Here is a 10,813-nt window from a genome sequence, read left to right as displayed (position 1 = left end):
ATCATCAACCCTTAAGGGCCTCTTCCTCGCCGCCTTCCTTTCGACTTCTTCATATGCCTGGAGGGTTTCTTCCATCTGGATGTACTTATCGCATCGCGCCCTCAGCTCGGTCAGATCTCTAGGCGTATGCTTCGCCAGGGACCTCTTCAATTCCTTGTCCTTGACGCCACCTAGCAGGGCCGTGAACTCCTCCTTCGGGTCTAGGCCCCTGATTGTGATCTTTTCTTGTTGGAATCGCTTCATGTAATTCCGCAGCGATCCCCCTTCTTGCTGTTTGACGTTGGTTAGGTTCAACGTAGTCTTCTGGAGGGGCTGGCTACTAGAGAACCCCTTCACGAAGAAGTAGCTCAGGTCGCTGAAGCTGTGGATCGACTTCGTCGGTAGTCGGTTATACCACAGCCTCGCCGCCCCCCTGAACGTCAATGGGAGGGCCCGACACAATATTTTCCGAGACGCGATGGAATTGCATGGCGACCTTAAAGCCTTCCAAGTGATCGACGGGGTCCCCCGACCCGTCATAGGTGTCGTACTTGGGCAGGCAGAAACCGACCGGGAGCGGGTCCCTCATAACCTCGTCAGCTAAGGCCGTATCATTGGTGAGGTCGGGCTCGCGATTCCCTGTCTGGTTTTCTGCCACCTTTCTGATCTCGTCCTTCAGGTCTAAGATCATCCTCTTTAATCCCGAGTCCTCGGATCTCTGCCTGTCTCCTTGGTGCTGATCCCCATGCGGGTCTCTGGCGGCGCGTCGCGTCCTACTTCGGGGCGCTGGACTCTCCCTTGCTCGGTTTCAAGGATCGCGGCCGGCCCTCGTCGATCCCGTACTGCTTTGGTCTTCTTCTCGAACCCTCTCGAACTGGACGTGGGTTCCTGGGGGTGCTCCGCCGGTCTTATGGGAGACAGCTTTGGAGACCTCTCTCATAGTCTCGGCCATCCGGTTATATTTGTTCTGGAGGTCTTTAAACTGCTGCCTTGTCACGTACTCCTGGGCCGCGGGAGGCTGATGGTCGCTGCCCTCCCGTACTGAATATCCAGCCGACCGCTGGTACCTGACGGACACTTCCCAGTCGTCATGACCCCTTTCTCGTCCAGTCTCCGCCGAGGGAGGAAGCTCCCCTGAAGGTTCTTCCCCCATGTCTACGTTGGACGTCGCTCTCGTCCTTCTTCGGTTGTAGGTTCTTCCCACCATTACCGTCGTTCCCACAGACGGCGCCAATCTGTTGCTGCCAAAAAACCCCGTTGGTCCAACCTACACAAACACAGACGATGGAGGCCCGGAACTGTCCGGGGTTAGTCCTCCGACGCTCAAGTCAGGGTCGGCCGCACAGTTCAATAAGGGAGTAATGGTGAGGGTATTAGAGCTTACCTTCCCCTTTCTTCCGTGCCTTCTTATATAGCTCTTTGGCCTTAGGGTTTTTTCCCCCTTCGGCCTTCTTAGAGTCCTACTCGAATACGTCCAACCTTCTGGGGGGGAATATTCCCCTCATGCAGACGACGTGATCCCGCATGATTCTGCGGGCGTGCCTCGGTGATTGCGCGTGTTCGAGTGTGAGTGGTCTCTTGGAACCTTCGTCTGGCGGAGGACACGTGTCTCAGAGGCGACACGTGTCATGGCCCCCACCGAGAGGTTATTTTGGCTATATCAAGTATTTTCTACTTTCTTCGATGCAACCTGACCTTTGAGAACCAAAGATAAATGTGAAGCAATATCTGAAGAAGAGCACAGTTTTTTTTTTTTTTTTTTTTCTTCGATACAAGAAGAGCACAGTTTGGATTTGGGGATTAGATACGTCAATTTTTAGAAGAGTATTTTGGTATTTAAAAATAAATATACCAATTGATGTTAGTATTTTAGGTATATTTCGTAACAGTGACTGACGGCAGGAGATGTGAGCATAATTTGATATTATACAGGGATGTCTTTCTAATTGTGGCATTCTTTAGAGGTGGCGTTGTAAATTACCCTATTTTAATTTAAAAAAGTGCCTTGCGAGCTGCGTTATTCTCCATCGTTGTCAGAAAACTTATCCCGTCTCACAGTCGAGATAACTTTGGGTTATTTCCCTGATCTAGCATACAGTCCTCTCTCTCTCTCTCTGTGCAACAGTCCCACCATCAAGCACCGGAGCAAAGAGACTACAACCCACCTGTCGTGCACCTCCCTGGGTCCATCGCCATTCTTGCTGGGGGGAAAAGATGTGGTGATGGAACCAATCAAACCTCCGAATCAAAGATCCGTTTTGGGTTTTTTCTCCAATATCACACAAATATAGATATCCCCTTTACATAGACTCATAAACACACTGATTGGGCATTGCACAACGTTGACACCAAAGAAAGAAATACATGATAGAGGGTGGGAGAGAGACACCACTGATAGCGCCTGAGAGAGAGAGGGTAGTACCTAGATCATCTCCCTTCGTCTCTGTCGCTAATCTCACAGCTCGCTTCATCCAATCAATTGCTCATCCAACTACTTCACCTTCTTCCTCATATTTCTTCTTCTTTGGTTGCCTCTAGTCTCCTCCTCCAACCTCTTCTCTCCCCTATTAGTCATTACCCCGACAATAGTAGACCTGTCAATGGAGGAGACAGTAGGGTTTGGAATAGCAACAACACTTGTTGTGTTGTCTACAGTTGATACCTGAATCAACAGATGTATGCACAATAGCAACAGTTGATCACATTTTTTTAAACTTGGGTGTTGAGTATTTTGGTGTAGCTGTACAGTTCAAAGCGCGTCTTTTTTCTTCTTTTTTTTCCCTCCTTACCAAGAGTATGAATTTCATTTTTTTTCTCTTGCTTTCTTTTCATTTATATTATTTTATTATCTTTTCTCTTTTAGATATTCTTTTATTTTCTTTTATTGGCTACCAAATGTAGCCTAAGGCTGCGTTTGGTAGTTATTTAGTTCCAAAAACGGCATTTCGTGTCAAAAACAAAAATTTCAATTTATGTGTCAAAATGCCATTAATAAAAAAAAAATGGTGTTTGATAAAGTTGTTTCAGGAACAATTACATTAGTTGTTCACTTTTTTATATTTAAAATGGAATCGAAATGATAGAACAAAGTTTTGTTGTTATTTCTGATATGCTCCAGGCAGGCCTTCTTTTGTTCTGGGCCTGCTAAGCTATCAATATAATCAAAAATATTTGAGTTTGGTGATGCACGGAGCATCCGGACAGATTTGGGAACACAGTCTTCACAGCTAAGACCAATAGTACAAGAATCACAATTACAAGCTTGAAAATTCTCATTATTGGTAGAACTGGAAGAATATTGTTCAGAGGCTTGAATTTGATTTAGTTTGTAATTTTCATCTTCAGAAGAGGATGAAAAAGTTTCTTGGAAAAGAGCAAGGATTTGTGTTTTATCTTGTTCAGATATTTGTAAAGAATTAACTTTGTTTGAGACTCTACAAAATTTGGCGATATGGCCAGGTTTGCCACATCGAAAACATTCCTGGGAAGATCTGTCAAGTCTTGGATTTTTAAAATTTTTAGGCGCCCTAAAAGGCTTTTTGTATTTGTTATGTTTTGATTTTGGAGGAGTTTTTTGGTAAAACTCAGGGGTTGTAAAATGGTCTGTGTGACACATATTTTTTGGACTTGTGAAAATTTTTATAATATTTGCGAGAAGATTTGTGTTTAGGTTTTGATGGAGGTCTGAGAGGTGGAAACCCGAATTGTTCACAAAAACCTCATAATTCACGTTTGTAAAATTTGTTTTCCTTATGGATTTGCTTCTTGAGCCTAATATCAGTGCAAAGAGCTAAGCCCTCTTCATGAATTAGGCTAATGATTTGGCCATGTGACATTTGATCATAGGGAATGATCCCATCATTTTCTTTCCTAAGGCATTGTTTGATTTTTTCAGAAAACAAAGTCGGCAATCCTGTAAGGAATTTTTCTTTCCAATAGGGAAGGTTTGCATCAGGTCTGGTTAAAACTTTAGTTAAGAAAGTGTCTTTGTACCATTTGAAATCATGTAACTTTTTACATCTAAGGTTTGATAATTGTTCAGATGTTCTATCTTTGAGACGAGAAGAGTTTCCTAAGAAGTAATTTGCAATACTGAAAATAAGGATATTGATAGCATTTTCTATAGGAATACCTTCATCATCAAGAAGGGGAACCCCTTCAGGTGTAATTTGTACAGCCATTAAAATTTCAGTTTTCTGGACATCAGTCAAGACATAATCCCACCAACCTTTGAGTTGGCCAGTAAAGCCAGAAACAAGCAAGGTAGCCACAGCACTATCAGGTGTATTCTTAATACGATATGCATTGCTAACCATGGTCATTTCTTGGAGTTTGTTCATGAGATTATGTTTAGACAGACCATCTATATTCCATTCATAGATGATTCCACTTTGGTAGGAAGCCTGAGGAGCATTTCCTCTAGTTTCAATTTGGAGGTCAGGGAAGACCGGATTTTGGTTTGAACTTTGACCAATTTGATTAATTTGGGGAAAGTTGTTTTCTTCAGAACTCGAGGAGGAGTCCGAAGAACATCCTATAATGGTGCGAACACCTCTATTGTTTGATTCAGCCGAAGGTTCAGCCGAATGCTTGTTTTGAATAGGTGTTTGTAGATTATCTGTTTCTAAATGTTCTTCTGCATCATTTATAATAGTAAGACGTTGATTAATTTGATCTAAAACAAAGGATTTGTTAAGAGCAAGTTGTTGTTTTTTGGGAATATTGTATGGTTTGAACAAAGGAACAGTAGTTGGAACCGGAGCCGGTGTCATAGACGAAGAGGCTATCGGTTTAGGTTGGATAAGGTTTTCAACTCTAGATAGTTGATTACCTATGGTTTAAAGATTTAAGTTTGTAAAATTTAATTGTTCAATTTGTCTTCTATTAGGATCATCCTTGTCTGCAACCTTAAATGGAGAAGCAGCTATTTCATTATTTTTGTAGTTATGTTTAATGCTTTCCACTGGGGGATGGATAGCAGTTGTAGTTGGACCACCGTAAAGGGTCCAGGATTTGTGAGAAGTGGTTTGTGTACATACCTGATTATGCCAAGGGTAGGAGATATTATTATCTTAGGCATAGATATCAAAATATGTAAAGAAGAAAACCTTTGTTTTAAGATTTGTCATAAAATTATACCAATTTGTTCGAATTTGAGCTTGTTGTTCTAAATTATAGGTTGATAAAAACCATTCACGTTTTTTTTTGTTTTTGGGTGACTCAAAATCATTTCGAAGTAATGGTTTGTCTATTTGATAATCTGTTTCTATTTGAATCATATGAACTCCGGGACTCTGTACCATATGCGTCGAAATAGTTTTTCGATGCATATACCGCGTCGAAAAACTTAAAAATAAAACGATTATTCAAAAGAAAAGAAATCTGCAAAGAAATAAACCGAATCCACCACCACCATGGCTCTGATACCACATTACATGATCGAGATTTGCTAAAATCCAGGGAATCAGTTTATTTCTTTGCATATTTCTTTTCTTTTGAGTAATCGTTTTATTTTTAAGTTTTTCAACGTGGTATATGCCTTTGGACTCTTGGGAGGAGTGGTAGAAGAGTGTAAGACCACGTTTGTGCCCAAGTTATGTTGGAAATACCATCCTAAAACTTAGATCTAGGTGGTTACCCCTTGCTTAAGAATTCTCAAATTATGAATCGTTTACCCCGCTCCATGTCGATGAGATCGGCAGGTGAGGCAAGCACAAGTTCTAATGTGCTTGATTATGATGAACAAATCACAATAATTAACCGACGACTTCAAAGTTGGGATATGCCCAAAATTTCAAGAAATGATCTCTATGATCGAGACTGGTTCGGACTCGAAACAGTCAAGACCGTAGAGCAAACTATTAATTTTACCCCTCAAACACAAGAGATTCAACTCTTTGACCCAATCACTTTATAAGAATTATACAAAGACCGCAAATATAATTATGTCCATATTGGATTAGTCCAAGTGGCCATCAAACCCCTTCACCGAGAAGGACTTAACACTTCTATGTTGTTAGTCATTTGTGACTAAAGATTCCTTGAGTTCAATGATTCCCTTATGGGAGCCATTGAAACTAGTATTTGTTATGGACCCGTCCATTTCAATGTTTACCCAAATATGTCCATAGCCCTTGAAGACCCAAATATTTTACATTCACTCAAATTAAACCTCAAAACTCACGGTTACAAATTGATGTATGGAACCATTCCAATCTCCATCATCCATCGCATAAAATACAAAGCTATGAAATCTGTCCAACCCCGTGCCAAACGAACATCTTCAAAAGGGCAAACCCTTTACCTTGAGACTGATTGTATTCAAGGACAAGTTGTTTACCCAAAACTTTACCGTTGGGAATAAATTATTTTCCCTGAGGAATGGCAGCTGCAAACGACTACAATTCCCCCTAAATTTCTAACACCAGTATCCGATCTATTTCCCAAGACTTGGACGGATTAGTTTCCATTCGGTTTAACCGACAAGCTCCCCCTCCTGTTTACCAAAGTTCAAGAAGGTCATGCTCTGATGCATCTACTTCTTCCGACTTAGGTAAATGGATTAACCAAAATAGGACCCCGACTCCTGTCTCAAACCTTACTGGTGTTCAGCACAGTCAAAATATTGTCTATGGAACATATGAGACTACATCTACTATTCCTGATACAACCCCTTCTGAGGCCCCTGATCATAGGTCTCCTACTCAATCTGAGGTTGAACCACCTCCTGGTGATCCAAAGAGTTCTGCCAAAATACAACACCCCAACCTCACCAACCTGATCTTCTCCAGTTCTTTCTCCACTGCCGTTTAGCATGGATATTGTTATGGGAATATCAAATATATGATTACCAGGTAAATGACTAGATTGCTCCAGTCCTCTGCCGGTCTTTCAATGTCAAATGGTGGGAAAACTGTGACGTCTCCAAATGTGAACGAACGACGTTAATCAAAAGCCTCACAGGTCTTCAACCTGTTCCAACAATCCAAAGCACCTCCAAGTCAAGCATCAAAAGTGAGATGGAAGCCCTTTGTGCCCGACTAGCCGAACTCGGATCCGACCCAGACAATGAAGACAATGAAGGCTCCAGTGATGGTGCCTATAGTCTCAAATCCATCAAAGGATCTATTCCTGCCCATGAACTCTGCTATGGGCAAGATCCATATGAGGATGACCCTGACTTTGAGCCTACCAGCTCCAAGGCATCATCCTCCAGCAAATTCAAAGAAGTTACTTCCCGACGATCCCGTCGGGTTGCAAAATCAAAGTCCTCGTCGACCAAACCCTAAAGTTTGGTCCATAACGTCTGCTAGGACGGTCATAAGCTAGCCGACGGGTGTAATCGTATAATCACACCTAGTCAAATAACCTCGGACGACCTATTAAGGAAAGGAGGTACTGTTACTATCCCAGGACAAAGGATAGTCCGGCCAATATCCAGCTCAAACAAATAGAATACAAACTCTTGATCAAACTAATACGGAGAACAGTGTCCCTGACACGTGGAATGTCGTGGTAAGATCATAGAAGATTCCAAATCTACTGTCAATAGCAACCCTATCAAAGATTCCAAATCATTTGTTGACAGCAACTCCAACTTTCGGCGCCAACAGTTCCATAATTTTCGGCAGCAACTGTTCACTCCAAATACAAATTCAAGTGCACAGTTCCAAATAGTGATAAAGTTCAAAATACATTATTAAATAAACCATTTTTAGTTCGTGTTGATTGTAGCGCAGCTAAATATGTTTTACAAAATGATGTTTCAAACCTTGCATCAAAACAAATTTTTGCCAGATGGCAAGCTTTATTATCAATTTTTGAATTTCAAATAGAATATATTAAAGGAGAATCCAATTCTATCCCTAACTTTCTTACCCGTGAATTCCTACAGGGCCAGACTCATCAAATTAACATCATCAGGATGGCTCCCCCTAAGGAGTCTACCTCCTCAAATTCTGTTGTAAAAACCAAATCCAGCTATGGTGCCTCAACAACCTCTGCTGCACCATCGAACCAAATAGTCACCCGTAATCAATCCCAGATGGCTACTACAAAAACTCCTTATTCCCATGATGTGGTAGCCATCCCAGCCGCGGGACCCATCCAAACCACAAATAAGGCTAGTTCTAGCCTCCAAACTACACAAGCCAAACCTCTCCAAACTGCCCAAGGTACCAAACTCAAAAGCCAATATCATGAAAAACCATGCAAAGAAGACCTCTTCACTATTGAAGAGCCCCTATTCAAATATGCTGACTCACCCATCATGTTGAGCCAACAAATTTTCTACAAAGGATGGCATCACTTTTCTAATGCCTTTGCAAAGAATCATGAGTTCTACGAATATATCCTCGTAGAAACTGACTATGTCAGACTCAAACTTAACTATGACAGAAATGACCCAACTTTGGTTACACATACAACTGTCAACTATTTCTTAAGTGTTTGAAGTGTTGTTCAATAGAATTTGAGAAAACCAGGACATCATCAATATAAACAATGGTAAATTGTCCATAAGAATTGAAGATGTCATTCATAATTTTCTGAAATTCACTTGGGGCATTTTTGAGGTCGAATGGCATAACATTCCATTCATATAGGCCAAAAGGGTTGTGAAGGCGGTTTTATAGCGATCCTTATCTTGGATCTGGATTTTCCAAAAACCAGACTTCATGTCAAATTTGGAAAAGATTTTTGCCTGATAAATTCTTTGTAAAAGATCTTTTTGATTTGGGATTGGATATCTGACCCATTGGAGGGCATCATTAAGGGGTTTGTAATTTACAACTAACTGGGGAGTACCTCGTTCTATTTCAGCAGCCTTATTGACATAAAAGGCAGTGCAACTCCAAGGAGAGGTACTAGGTCGGATGGGTTTTTTGGCTAAGAGATCATTAATCTCTTCCTTGCATGTTTCGAAGAGAGTTTGATTCATTTGGGCTGGACGTGTTTTGGTGGGGATTTGAAGATCTGAGAACCCAGTAGCATAAGGTAGGGAGACCATATGCTGCTTACGGTGCCAAAAAGCATCAAGAACATCAGAACAAAGATTGGATTCAAATTTTGATTTAATTTGATTAATTTGATGAATAGTTTTGGGATTTTTAAGATAATTAGAGATCCTTTCATGAAGAAGCTCTGTTTTGAGAAAAATTAATTGTTTAATTTTATTAACACTTTGGTTATTAGTATTTTGGGCTTGTAAGAATGGGAAGACAATCTTTTGTCATTGGAATTTTGTAGAAATTCCATCTTGGGTTATTTTAAAGGGTTTGATTTTTTCTAAAAATGGTTGACCAAGGATTATAGTTTGGTCAAGGTCTTTTGCAAGGATGAAAGTTTGGAGAAGGCAGAGGCCTTGGTTATAGACATGTGTATTTGAAAGTTTATATTGGACATTCAACCCAGATCCGTTGGCCATGTTAAGGCGTTGGGTAGTTCTTTCATAGAACTGGATTGGAATAGCACCTTCGTTGATACAATTGACATTCGCACCAGAATCAACTAAGGCAATAGCCGAAAATTTGATGAGGCATTAACAACTAAGGTTATGCGAACATACCAATTTTGACAAGTTATGGTAGCCACAAAACCGGGGATAGTAGGGTTTGGCTCAACAAGTTCTTGATTGGCAAAAGGATTTATTAATGGCTCATTGTTTGAAGTTGAAGCTTGTTGGTTTTGTTGCCGATTTAATAAAGCTATTTGCTGTTTGATTTGTTTTATCTCATACTGCAAAGATGCAGTAGTAGTTTCAAGGGATTTGATCCAACCAGAATGATCAGGAATGGGTATTGACATTTTATCGAACTTTTGCATGATTTGGTGGAGATTGTACGGTTACGGAGAATTTTGAGTAGAAACTTTGTTCCATCATTTTGTGTTTCTATGATTTTTTTTTCTTTTCTTTTTCATTCAAAAATAAAATAAAAATGAAAACAGCAAGTTGACACCGGCGGCTTTATTTCTTACCGTTTTTCCCCAAATCTTGAAACTCCTCCCTCCCTCCCTGGTTTGAAGCTCTTCGGGTGGTCTTATTCCAGCAACTTAGCTCCTCTCACCTTCAAGGCTGGGCTGGTGGAAGAAGGGGTAGGGAAACGGTTTGAATTTTCCGTCCGATCCACTCGGGAAAGGACGAGGTTCAACTCTCCCACTCTCTCCTCTCCATTCGCTATTTTGAGAAGATGAATGTCAATAATAGAAGAGGTCGATGATAATGTTTCTGCTGTTTTGAAGGGGTATAGGAATCGTTTGGCCAAGATTTAGGCCCATAGCAGAGATGTTGTTTTGGTTCAGGAATTGGCACGTAGAAAGACCTTGGAAGGTTTTTTGAGAGATGGAGTAAGGATTATCAAATGGTTTAACAAAGTAATGTTCACCTGAGAATACTGACGGAACAAGAACAATTGATGGGAATGATCACCTTCTGGTTTGTTTGGAAGGACCAAGTCTGGGAGACTGAATTAATCTGGGTGAATTGAGATGGGTCGGAGTCTAAGAGGGCTGCGATTGAAGGAACTGTGTAATATGGGGGCTGAGATCTGAAGATGAGGTAAGACTGGCAAGTTGGGTTGACACCATTGCAGGAGTAACCAAGAATAGAAGTCGAATTATTTGTGTTTGCACAAGAATTGATAGCTACTCCGTAAGGTTGTTGAGCAAGAGTGTCAGAGGGGGAAGAAATCAAGGAAAGAATGCAGACAATGATGAGAGATTGAAGAACACCCATTTAGAGAGGGGATTGGAAGAACTCAAAAAAAAAAATCTAAATTTCCGTCCTCTCCCAAATCTCAATAGACCCAATTTCTATATATATGTTCTCATTATACGG

This window comes from Macadamia integrifolia, unplaced genomic scaffold (assembly GCF_013358625.1).
Source record: "Macadamia integrifolia cultivar HAES 741 unplaced genomic scaffold, SCU_Mint_v3 scaffold456, whole genome shotgun sequence".
In the NCBI taxonomy this organism is placed as follows: Eukaryota; Viridiplantae; Streptophyta; class Magnoliopsida; order Proteales; family Proteaceae; genus Macadamia; species Macadamia integrifolia.
This window is presented reverse-complemented; position numbering follows the sequence as displayed.